General features: G+C 41.8%; 1 long non-coding RNA gene across 1 annotated transcript; it reads right to left on the bottom strand.

Annotated features, from left to right (window-relative positions):
* Window positions 1–320: 320 nt before the first annotated feature.
* LOC109614970 lies at window positions 321–1,181 on the bottom strand. The gene is made up of 3 exons (XR_002195982.2): window positions 1,122–1,181; window positions 684–755; window positions 321–412 (listed from the first exon to the last, which is right to left on the bottom strand). It is a non-coding gene; the product is annotated as an uncharacterized LOC109614970 (long non-coding RNA).
* Window positions 1,182–12,778: the final 11,597 nt, after the last annotated feature.

The raw sequence follows: 12,778 nt of genomic DNA, 5'->3' as shown, positions 1-12,778 counted from the left end.
GTAGAATGCAGTATACGTCAGCTGCTCATCTGCAAGATTTAAAGGAGACATCGATTTTTCTCTTTTGCCGATGTTTGAACAATGCTTCCCGCTCCTCTGCTGCCATTTAGCCGACATTTAATAGCTCTACTGCAGACATTTAATACATCTACTGCTGACGTAAAGTGAAGAGACAAGATAAAGACTAAGGTATGAACTTTATTTACAGAATGTTCAATTTTACCAAACATCAAAAACAAAAGCAGCCTAAACAAAAACACCCGACCTGGTCTACAAATGAATCGTCCTCTTCTTCCGCAAGTGTCACCCTCTAGCTGCCGTCGGTCTAGGCTCAGCCTGAGCCAGTTTTGAGCTGCCCTTTTAACCTCAGCCTCAGTAATTCCTGGCAAACATGGGTTTTTAAGAACAGAACCTGGAAGACAAAATATGAAGTGATTGCATTAAGTACGGCAGTTATTATGTGGGGCCATGGCAAAATCTTTCCCACAATGAAAAAAATAATAACTTAGCGCTTGGACATGGTTTGTAAGTCAATGTCAGGAGGCTAATGTTTGATGTGGTAATGTTGTTCTGATGTGGTGATGTTAAACAACAAGTATACCTGTAGAGTTTGGTGAGACACACCGTTGAATGTATAACATGACAACAGGATTGTTGTTTTGTGTTTTACTCATTAAACCTACTTCCAGGAGTGTTACTTTCTTCCATTTGACTTGAAGTTGTAGGTTGGACCTCCAATCCTGGACTCCAAATGACTGTTGGGACACAAATAGAAGATATGAAAATAGTGGTCAAGCTGTGTCACGATCCAGGTGCCATGCTCTGATTTCCAAGCGGCCCTGGATCAAGACATGTCTATATGTATGTTCATTTTGTGCACCTGTGTTCTGGTAGGTTAATCACCATGTCTATTTAAGTTCATTAATTTCAGTCATTCCTTGTCTGTCATTGTTGGAAGCATACCTCTGTTGCGTGTTTGTTAATTTATATTCGCCTAGTGCGTTTGTGTTGTATATTACTTGTGAGAGCAACAGGCTCTTTTTTCAAGCTTGCATACACACTATTCTGTGGTTAACCCTAAAATTGTTCACATGTACACATTTAAGATAGTTTCTACTCACTCTTGAGTTTCTAGCCCCCTTCCATTTGCCCAACTGCTGGTGATCTGGTCTCATCCATCCAACTCACTGTTATGATTAGATAAAGAATAAAATTAATGCAAGTGTGTTTTTAATTGATCAAACATATGAAAGAGTAAGTTGAACATTTATAAACCATCTGTAAGAGACACCTACAGTGGGGCAAAAAAGTATTTAGTCAGCCACCAATTGTGCAAGTTCTCCCACTTACAAAGATTAGAGAGGCCTGTAATTTTCATCATAGGAACACTTCAACTATCAGAGACAAAATGAGAAAAATCCAGAACATCACATTGTAGGATTTTCTATGAATTTATTGGTAAATTATAGTGGAAAATAAGTCTTTGGTCAATAACAAAAGTTAATCTCAATACTATGTTATATACCCTTTGTTGGCAATGACAGAGGTCAAATGTTTTCTGGAAGTCTTCAAAAGGTTTTCACACACTGTTGCTTGTATTTTGGCCCATTCCTCCATGCTGATCTCCTCTAGAGCAGTGATGTTTTGGGGCTGTCGCTGGGCAACATGGACTTTCAACTCCCTCCAAAGATTTTCTATGGGGTTGAGATCTGGTGACTGGCTAGGCCACTCCAGGACCTTGAAATGCTTCTTACGAAGCCACTCCTTCGTTGTCTGGCCAGTGTGTTTGGGATCATTGTCATGCTGAAAGACCCAGCCACGTTTCATCTTCAATGCCCTTGCTGATGGAAGGAGGTTTTCACTCAAAATTTCACGATACATGGCCCAATTCATTCAGTCGTCCTAGTCCCTTTGCAGAAAAACAGCCCCAAAGCATGATGTTTCCACCCCCATGCTTCACAGTAGGTATGGGGTTCTTTGGAAGCAACTCAGCATTCTTTATCCTCATAACATGACGAGTTGAGTTTTTACCAAAAAGTTCTATTTTGGTTTCATCTGACCATATGACATTCTCCCAATCCTCTTCTGGACCATCCAAATGCTCTCTAGCAAACCTCAGATGGCCTGGACATGTACTGGCTTAAGCAGGGGGACACGTCTGGCACTGCAGGATTTGAGTCCCTGGCGGCGTAGAGTGTTACTGATGGTAGCCTTTGTTACTTTGATCCCAGCTCTCTGCAGGTCATTCACTAGGTCCCCCCATGTGGTTCTGGGATTTTTGCTCACCATTCTTGTGATCATTCTGACCCCACGGGGTGAGATCTTGCGTGGTGCCTCGGTACGAGAGAGATTATCAGTGGTCTTGTATGTCTTCCATTTTCTTATAATTGCTCCCACTATCACAACGATGAACGAGTGGGGACCCAAATGCGGACACAGAGGCAGAGGAGGGCGGTCCAAAGTATTTATTGAACAACCAGGCAGTGGGCAGGCTCGTAGTGGTGGACAGGCAGGGTTCGTTATCGGACGATCAGATGGTCGAAGGTACAGGAGTGGGCAGGCAGGCTCGTGGTGGGGGACAGGCAGTGTTTGTTGTCGGGCGGTCAGATGGTCGAAGGTACAGGAGAGGGCAGGCAGGCTCGTAATTCGAAAGACAGGCAAGGGTCGTAACCGGGGAATGGAAGGACAGGTAGACTGGATGATGCACACATAGAACGCTGAAAACAACTGTACGGGACAAGACGATCTGGCAACTGCCAAACAGAGAACAGGGTTTAAATACACGGGGCTAATAGGGAACCGGGAACACCTGGTGAGGGGCGGGGACAAAACAACAGGTGAAACACATCAGGGTGTGACACCCACAGTTGATTTCTTCACACCAAGCTGCTTACCTATTGCAGATTCAGTCTTCGTGGGTTGGTGTAGGTCTATAATTTTGTTTCTGGTGTCCTTTGACAGCTCTTTGGTCTTGGCCATAGTGAAGTTTGGAGTGTGACTGTTTGAGGTTGTGGACAGGTGTCTTTTATACTGATAACAAATTCAAACAGGTGCCATTAATACAGGTAACGAGTGGAGGACAGAGGAGCCTCTTAAAGAAGAAGTTACAGGTCTGTGAGAGCCCGACATCTTGCTTGTTTGTAGGTGACCAAATACTTGTTTTACAGAGGAATTTACCAATGAATTCATTAAAAATTACAGGCCTCTCTAATCTTCTTAAGTGGGAGAACTTGCACAATTGGTGGCTGACTAAATGCCCCACTGGACCTGGATGGCTAGTGACTTAAAGAACAAACATCAAAATTAGTTTAATGTTACTTCATATCTTACCCTTTCGCTCCTTCTGTATCACTCACCACTATTAATGCCATTCTATTGGTTTGTCTTCGGTCTCACAACAAATGGAGGATTGGCTTTAAGAGCAGCCTTCTTGCTTTTTTCAGTGGAGAGGTATGAGACCTGTTGGATGGAAGATGATCTTCCTTCTCCTCCGAGGCTGTTGCCCAAAGTGTTTTTGGTCTACAAATTAGTTGAAAGGCTATATTTTTACCAGATTATTTTAGTCAAGATATATGTTACTAAATATAATTTATAGTAATTTTCTATTTGGATATCTTTTACCAAAATATAACTACTAGATATTTCCCTAAGTCAGGCTAATTACATAAACTAATATTTTCTCACTTGATATGATGTCGGCCTCTTTGGCATTCTTGCTCTTGGTCAGTGTTGAGGTCTGATGTCACGCATTATATTTCCCACTGCTCCGCAGTCTTGTGAGAATATTCTGTAACAGATGATAAGGACCATGCACAGTCAATGAAGGTAATAAAAATACTATGTATGTACAGTATTACAAGTACATACACCTAAAAAAGAAATACTGCTTTACAAAGAATATGACCTGTTTCAATGTACTTATACTGAGTATTGTTTCCATCCTTTGGCTGGTTGTGGGGAGATCATCCGAACATTGTGTTAAGATTAGGGATTTGTCAGCATAAGGGGGCCACCATGCAAGTCCATCGGTATACCAATCCTTTGCCTCTGTTCCTCAATATAGTGGGAGAGTAACTGTACATTTGGGTAAATATATAAAAAGTCCTGTTAGCAAGATTAAAATAAGATTAAAACCAGTGCTATTTTGGCTACATCCGCCATTGCACAAAATCACCTCTTAACAAAGGAGAACCCGCCATAGGCTCTGTGCACAAGCGTAGTGACGAACTTCCGCTTTAGCCAGAAGTCGGCATATCAGTCTCCGGTTTACTTAAGGTGATCACACGCGTCGTTTTTAGTAGATGTCTCCAAGACCTGCCTTAAATAAGCATTAGTGATGTCCATCGAATTGTTGATGCCTGGTCCCCTGCTCCAACAAGCAAGCGGAACAACGGATTCAAATTCTACGTATTGAGTTATCTGCACAACTAGGAGGGTAAGTAGTTTACTGTGGTGTGCAGGCCGGCTATCGGCTAAGCTAGTTAGCGACGTGTTCCTTTTTAGTGTAGTATTAGGCAGGACAACAAAACGCATAAAAATTCACCCTAGCCTCAAAAACGGCAAAAGAACGCTGGCTGAGCTGGAACACTAGCAAGTGAATTGAAACGAACCTTCGTTCAGCCTCTTCTAACCTGAATGAAGCTTAAAATTCCATAGCCTCAAAAAAGCACCAAAACAGGTCTCCTCTTTTATTTTACTACTGTAACCTCATTTCACAACGAAACTGAAAAATAACAACTGGCATATGAAGTACACATCTGGTCCTATATGGTATTAATTGCGCGTAAACCTGCGTTACGTGGAAGTATATATAAAAAATTGCTTTTTCTGACTATTTCTAGTCTAGCATTTGAAGTCATTGAATGGCACAAGCCATATTTTATTAAAAAGAGGACATTCTCCTGATTAAAGTGATCCCCTACTTGACTAAATTGAAAAATAAACATTTTGAGATAATTGCCTCTACACCAGCATGTCCTGAAGCTGAGCAAAGTGGCATACAACAGTGCTCTTTAGACCCACCCACAGTACCATGAAACTTAAATGAGTCACGTACATTATATTTCTTTTTTTCCCCCGTACAACAGCATCACTCATCTTGTTGTGAGTTTAGGTGTTTACTAATGCGGGTGAGGACAGGAAGTAAACCAGAAACTGAAAGGACAAAACGCATAGAAAAACCCCAGTTATAAAAAATACCAGTGCACGTGTGGACTAGGCATTAGTTAGCTAGCTAGGTACACTGCGCATATTGCTGTACTGTAGTGCACATTATTAGATAGAAAAACAATTTACTTAGCTATGTATATAACTAAGCCAGCTAACTAGATTTTGAGATTTCTGTACTTTGTGTACCCACCATATGTTCTATAAAAATTGTTTTGTAGCAAATATATCTTGTCGCTAGCAGATTTATCGTACTAAGGTAAGGAAATAAATTACCCTGGATCCAAGACCACGCAGGATTGTACAGAGTTAATGCATAGGACCGCCCATCACAGACCTGTTTCCTGGCAATGACCCATTTCAATCCTTCACACTTACAGCCGACTTCCACTCTACCCTCCAAACTGCTTTCGATCAGTCAATCAATCAATCAAATGTATTTATAAAGCCCTTTTTACAACAGCAGTTGTCACAAAGTGCTTTACAGAGACACCCGGCCTAAAACCCAGAGGAGCAAACAACAGTAGTGTTGAATTTCAATGGCTAGGAAAATCTCCCTAAGAAGGCCGAATTTTAGGAAGAAACCTAGAGAGGACCCAGGCTCAGAGGGGCGACCAGTCCTCTTCTGGCTGATCTTCTGATGTTAGGCTGACATCGGCAAGATGTGTGCTATCTGGGAGCAGCATTCTGGAATTCTAGTGGGGTCAAAAGGGTTACATTTAGAAGTTCTAAGTAATTTCAAATTGAGTGTTTTTTTTTTTTATTAGGGGTTGCTAATGGGGATTAGCTAAAGATTGTGTAGCCTAATTTTATTTGATGTATTCTTTAGAACTTCAGTAAGGTGATTCATTTGTGATATCATGATGAATCGTGATGTATTGAATCGTAACGTGTATTGTGATATTATCATATTGGAAGGTAATTGCCAATTCCCACCCCTATTGTTGATTGCCCGGAGGGAGAGGTTTGGCAACCACTGTCATAACCTATCCAACATGTCCAGTTACCAATAAATCAGCCGGTCTCCAGTAGAAGCTTCATTGGTATGTGTTAAGATTGAAAATGTTCTTTCTTGCTGACTACTTCTTTTAGTCTCCGGCACGTCGTCAGGGTGCAAAGGGAAAGTCCAGATACCTTTGACCAAGAGCCAGATGAGCCAGATCACTTTTAGTGTATGTCCTCCTGAGTCAATTTACTGCTACCATTGCCTCTCCACAGCCAACTTCACCTGTACAAAATACATTAGTTTCCAAATAACCATACTTTTATCCTCTTCATGAAATAGTTTTCTTTTTGCCAATCTGCATTCAGATCATAATTCTGTACTAATTGGGTAACATAGAGCAACTGAAGAAAGTTATTGCATAAGCAAGGTAACAATGAAACTGTGTCAGAACAATTGTTATAATTATGCAGTTAATTTACTTTGGTAACCATTTCATCAATGTGAATAATATCATGTTCATACTAGGTTTTCATGTTTTATAGATTGTATACACAAACATTGTATCAGTTTAATGCAGTTATATACACTGCTCAAAAACATTAAGGGAACACCTAAATCACACATCGGGTCTTGATTAACTAAATATATTAAAGATGAATATCTTTCTGTACATTGTGTAATTCATTGAGAACAAAATTACATAACGATGATCAATGGAAACCAAAATCATCAACCAATTGAGGGCTGAGGGTTCAACCTACTCAGATTTAACTCTGGGTTATCAAGGAGAGTCAAGGTTGACACAGTCTGATTGCTTAAACTGGTGTTAAATGGTACTACGACAGTGATAAAGATGTTTGTTAGTTGACTCAGTGTTAACATAATTGGTGTTTGTGCCCAAATGGGGCGCGTTCGGCAACGCAGGCTGAGTTTTTGCACAATGACTCGTGCTCTGTATTCTTCCCCAGAAGAATGCATGTTCATAATGTCAGGATATGAGGAGTTTAAAGAAATGTTAACAACTAAATCTAACACCTTGGCTGCCAACAAAGTCAGGGAGGCTTTTTGGCAACTCATTGCAGGCAGTGTAAATTCATAAGAGCAGTGTTCTTTTCATGTTTTCTATTTTGTCTTACAGACTTTTGTTTATAGTAAGACTGAAATGTAAGGACAAGTAAAATAGTCTAAATGATGTGAAAACAATTCAGATTAAATTATGGCCTACACATGGGCTACATCTCTGAATATGACCCATTACTCACTGTCAATGTTTTAAGATCTACTCCATAAAGCACCTAGGTTGTGACAGGGTACAGCGGCGGACTCAAATGCACGACTCAGAGGGGTGTCACAAGTAGCAGTCTTTATTGTTCCAAGAACAAAATGCAGGCAGAGTTACAAAGACGGCAGGCAAAAAATCGTAGTCGAGAACCGAAGCAAGAGGTCTAGTAACACGGGACAACAAACACTGGAGGAAAACGCTGGAGAGAGTGACATAAGTTCAACTACAATCTGGCACTGGGAAGTGGGACTGGTGAGTATTTATGAATGGGGAAGCTGAAAACAAACAGGTGAAACACATTAGGGGCGGGGACAGTAATCAAACAGGCGGGAAAGCAAACGATGGGAGGAAGACAAGTGACCTGGGATAAGAGCGACTAATGATGTCAAAATAAAACAGGAAGTGCAGATGAACAAAACAACACACAATAAAAGCAGGAACATGACAGGTTGTAGGCAACAGCGTTAGTATTGTATATTGGGGGGCGGTCAGGATCAATGGAACCGAGGATTTTCACTGTTTTCCGGGAGGTTACATTGACCTGTCTGTAATATAGGGGGCATCATGTAGGACATATCTGATCTTTAAAACGCTTAAACGGCCAGTGAACAGAACAAATGCAACAAGCAGTTCAGTGAGAGCAAGTACCTTGTGAACTGCACAGCATATAGTATTCTTGCTCAGATGTTCAGCATCGCCGATGGAATACATTAATGTCCACTGGCAAAATATCTCAAAGCAAGGCAAACTTGTCTGTTCAACAGTGAGAGCATTACTCTGGTGGGTGGCATTGGAGACGTCTGGCCCTAGAAGCCGGCAAAGATACGTAATTCCCTCAGATGAGAATTAACATCTTTATTAGAGAACAACATTGGGGTAAACTAAAGGAGTTACACAGTCTCTAAACACCCTCTCCCTGCGTAGTGAGCTTCACAATCCGTGCGGCAATGTCTATTTTGTCCTCCAAATGTACCGGCATCTTTGTGGGCGGAAATACAGTGCTTGTGTTGGGTAACTTCGAGTTAACCACGAAGACAAACCTACTCTGAGCAGTTTAGAGATGCAGCGTAAACTCCCATGACAGCATAGCTCGTGTAAAATTTATTCACATTTCGTAGTACTGGTTAACCAGGAAGTTACACACAACGTCACTGAGTTATTCCTGAAGTTACCGCGATAAGCCAGTTAACTCACTAGTATAGCCCTCTGCATTCAAATTCACACCAAAAATGTAAGTAAACAATTAAAATGTCAGGCTGCTCCAACATGCATGATTTTTTATCATGGCAACTCAATGTGACTCAGTACTGTGTATGGCCCCCACGTGCCTGTATGCAATCCTGACAACGTTTGGGTATGCTCCTGATGAGATGGCGGATGTTTTCCAGGGAGATCTCCTCCCAGACCTGGATATGGGCATCAGTGAGCTCCTGGACAGTCTGTGGTGCTACTCAGCAGAGTTGGATGCATCATTACATAACAATACATGGCTTCAATGCCTTCATCATCCAGGAACTGCCTACACACTCTAGCCACATTAGGTCGAGCATTGCCCTGCACCAGGAGGAACCCAGAGCCCACTGAACCAGTGTAAAGTTTGACAATGGGTCTGAGGATTTCCTCCCGGCACCTAACAGCAGTCAGGGTTCCGTTGGTTAGCACCTGGAGGTCTGTGCGACCCTCCAAGGATATGTCTCCCCAGACCATCACTGACCCACCTCCAAACTGGTCATGCTGGATTATGTTACAGGCAGCGTAAAGTTTACCACGGCGTCGGGCCCTCATGCCACCCTCATGGAGTCTGTTTCTGACAATTTGATCAGAAACATGCAAACTAGTAGCCCACTGGAGGTAATTTTGTAGGGCTCTGGCAGTGCTCTTCTAGTTCCTCCTCGCACAAAGGAGCAGATACCAGTACTGCTGCTAGATTGATGCCCTACTACGGCCCTGTCCAGCTCTCCTCTTTAAACAGGCCGTCTCCTGGTATCTCATCCATGCTCTTGCGCCGGCACATATGGATGTGCCATCCTGGAGGAGCTGGACTACCTGTGCAACCTGAATGGGCTGCCGGTACCACCTCATGCTACCAGTAGTGACAAGGACACTAGCAAAATCCAGAACTAGAGAAGAATCAGTCAGGAAGGATAAAGAGAGAGCAATTGTCTGTGGCCACCACCTGCAAACCATTTCCTTTTTGGGGGTTGTCTTGCTGTTGCCTCTCCAGTGCACCTGTTGTCACTCATTTGCCCCAAAACAGGTGACACTGATTCACAATCACTTATGCTTCCTAACTGGACAGATTGATATCCCTGAAGTTTTATTGAATAGGTGTTTTTCTGTGATGATTACGTGTTCCCCACATTTTCTTTTGAGCAGTGTAGATACTGTCTGAGGGGAAAAGGGATGGTGGACGAGGCTAAAGCACTCACTAGCCGGTCATGGTCGTCATATATCCAGAATACAGGATGACTTTACTAAATCTATTTCCCACAAAAACCAACTCTGCAACCTATCCTTTCTTACTAACCTTTGCCTGGTTTCCTGATAACGTGGCACTTAAGACGGTTTAACGATGCAGTAGTGAAATAGTAGTGAAATTTAGGGTGGATGAAACATTATATCCAACCAATGTGTTGGCCTTCAGTCAATTAAAATCATATATCTGGAAATGTATCACGTGGCATCAAATGATCAGTTCCTCCGGTAGCTATAACATGTTACTTAACTCACATACTACTCAACACATGATTGGTTAACTGAGAATATAATGCATAGCCAACAAAATCCATTCTAATTGTTTGAAATAAAAATGGGACGCAAGAGAAAACAAGCATTCAGAGCTGAATAATTCAGAGCTGATCATTTTTCTGTTGCCTTTACATTAACTGTTTGCGATCAGTCATCGCCTGTTGAGAGAGGCGCTATTTCACAAAAACAGCGACGTCCCAGCAAACACGTTACATAACCACGACCAACCGTGATGTAGTGGATTGGTCATGTCGTGACATTACCTTCTTATAAACGTTGTGGCAATGTTGTCCGAAGGTAATTGTATTACCACATCTTCCTCACCTGCTCAGGCCGTTGCAGAAACGTAATTAAATGACGTACCGACAATGTACAAACCTACGTACCAGTTTGGTAACGATCTTACGTAAGAAACAATAATACTCCAATACACACAATTGCTCAATTCAAATGCCATTTAGCCTAATCTCTCACAATACAAGATGGAAGGCATACACACATTTACTGTGCACGCATGGAAGAGCCGCAGCTCGAGGGTCCCGCCATGTCTTCGCTGTAGTATATGTACTCCTAAATAGTGGTGAGAAGTTTACATCAGCAATTACATTATCGCGGTGGTTGTATACTTCTGATGTTTTAAACTATATTTATGTTTTTTACTCCAGTTTAAGATACAGTGGGGAGAAGTATTTGATACACTGCCAATTTTGCAGGTTTTCCCACTTACAAAGCATGTAGAAGTCTGTAATTTTTATCATAGGTACTCTTAAACTGTGAGTGACAGAATCTAAAACAAAAAAACAGAAAATCACATTGTATGATTTTTAAATAATTAATTTGAATTATATTGCATGAAATTAGTATTTGATCACCTAACAACCAGTAAGAGTTCCGGCTCTCACAGACATATTCGTTTTTCTTTAAGAAGCCCTCCTGTTCACCACTCCTGTTACCTGTATTAACTGCACCTGTTTGAACTTGTTACCTGTATAAAAGACCCCTGTCCACACACTAAATCAAAGAGACTCCAACCACTCCACAATGGCCAAAAATCCAGAAAATCACATTGTATGGTTTTTAAGTAATTAATTTGCATTTTATTGCATGACATAAGTATTTGATACATCATAAAAGCAGAACTTAATATTTGGTACAGAAACCTTTGTTTGCAATTACAGATATCATACGTTTCCTGTAGATCTTGACCAGGTTTGCACACACTGCAGCAGGCATTTTGGCCCACTCCTCCATAAAGACCTTCTCCAGATCCTTCAGGTTTCGGGGCTGTCGCTGGGCAACACAGACTTTCAGCTCCCTCCAAAGATTTTCTATTGGGTTCAGGTCTGGAGACTGGCTTGGCCACTCCAGGACCTTGAGATGCTTCTTACTCTTAGTTGCCATGGCTGTGTGTTTCGGGTCGTTGTCATGCTGGAAAACCCAGCCACCACCCATCATCAATGCTCTTACTGAGGGAAGGAGGTAATTGGCCAAAATCTTGCGATACATGGCCCCATCCATCCTGCCCTCAATACGGTGCAGTCGTCCTGTCCCTTTTGCAAAAATGTATCCAAAAAGAATGATGTTTCCACCTCCATGCTTCCACCTCCACTGCTTCTTCCTCCAAACACGGAGAGTGGAGTTTAGACCAAAAAGCTCTATTTGTGTCTCATCAGACCACATGACCTTCTCCCATTCCTCCTCTGGATCATCCAGATGGTCATTGGCGAACTTCAGACGGGCCTGGACATGCACTGCAGGATTTTAATCCATGACGGCGCAGTGTGTTACTAATGGTTTTCTTTGAGACTGTGGTCCCAGCTCTCTTCAGGTCATTGACCAGGTCCTGCCGTGTAGTTCTGGGCTGATCCCTCACCTTCCTCATGATCATTGATGCCCCACAAGGTGAGATCTTGCATGGAGCCCCAGACCGAGGGAGATTGACCGTCATCTTGAACTTCTTCCGTTTTCTAATAATTGCGCCAACAGTTGTTGCCTTCTCACCAAGCTGCTTGCCTATTGTCCTGTAGCCCATCCCAGCCTTGTGCAGGTCTACAATTTTATCCCTGATGTCCTTACACAGCTCTCTGGTCTTGGCCATTGTGGAGAGGTTGGAGTCTGTTTGATTGAGTGTGTGGACAGGTGTCTTTTATACAGGTAACAAGTTCAAACAGGTGCAGTTAATACAGGTAATGAGTGGAGAACAGGAAGGCTTCTTAAAGAAAAACTAATAAATCCAGAAAATCATACAATGTGATTTTCTGGATTTTTGTTTTAGATTCTGTCTCTCACATCTGAGGTGTACCTATGATAAAAATCAGACCTCTACATGCTTTGTAAGTACGAAAACCTGCAAAATCGGCAGTGTATCAAATACTTGTTCTCTCCACTGTAATTTTGGTTTAGTCGTGTCTGTGAGTCTTCAGAAGTACTCTTCTACTTAGCCCAATAGCTATTATAGTGCTTAAGTTTCAGCCGCTATCATAGTTTTTCTAATTGATAATTTTTTTCTATTTAGAAATTATGTAATTATTTATGTTAACCTTTCAAACAGCAAGGTACTTTCGGTTTTTCTAATCTAGCAATTTTCCAATTTAGAAATGTTCTTATTTAGTTGTGTAGCCTCAAGTCAAGTTTGA

The sequence above is a fragment of the Esox lucius genome, chromosome 23, assembly GCF_011004845.1.
Source record: "Esox lucius isolate fEsoLuc1 chromosome 23, fEsoLuc1.pri, whole genome shotgun sequence".
Taxonomy (NCBI): Eukaryota; Metazoa; Chordata; class Actinopteri; order Esociformes; family Esocidae; genus Esox; species Esox lucius.
The sequence above is the reverse complement of the archived record's forward strand: the minus strand, read 5'-3'. Positions and strand labels throughout refer to the sequence as shown.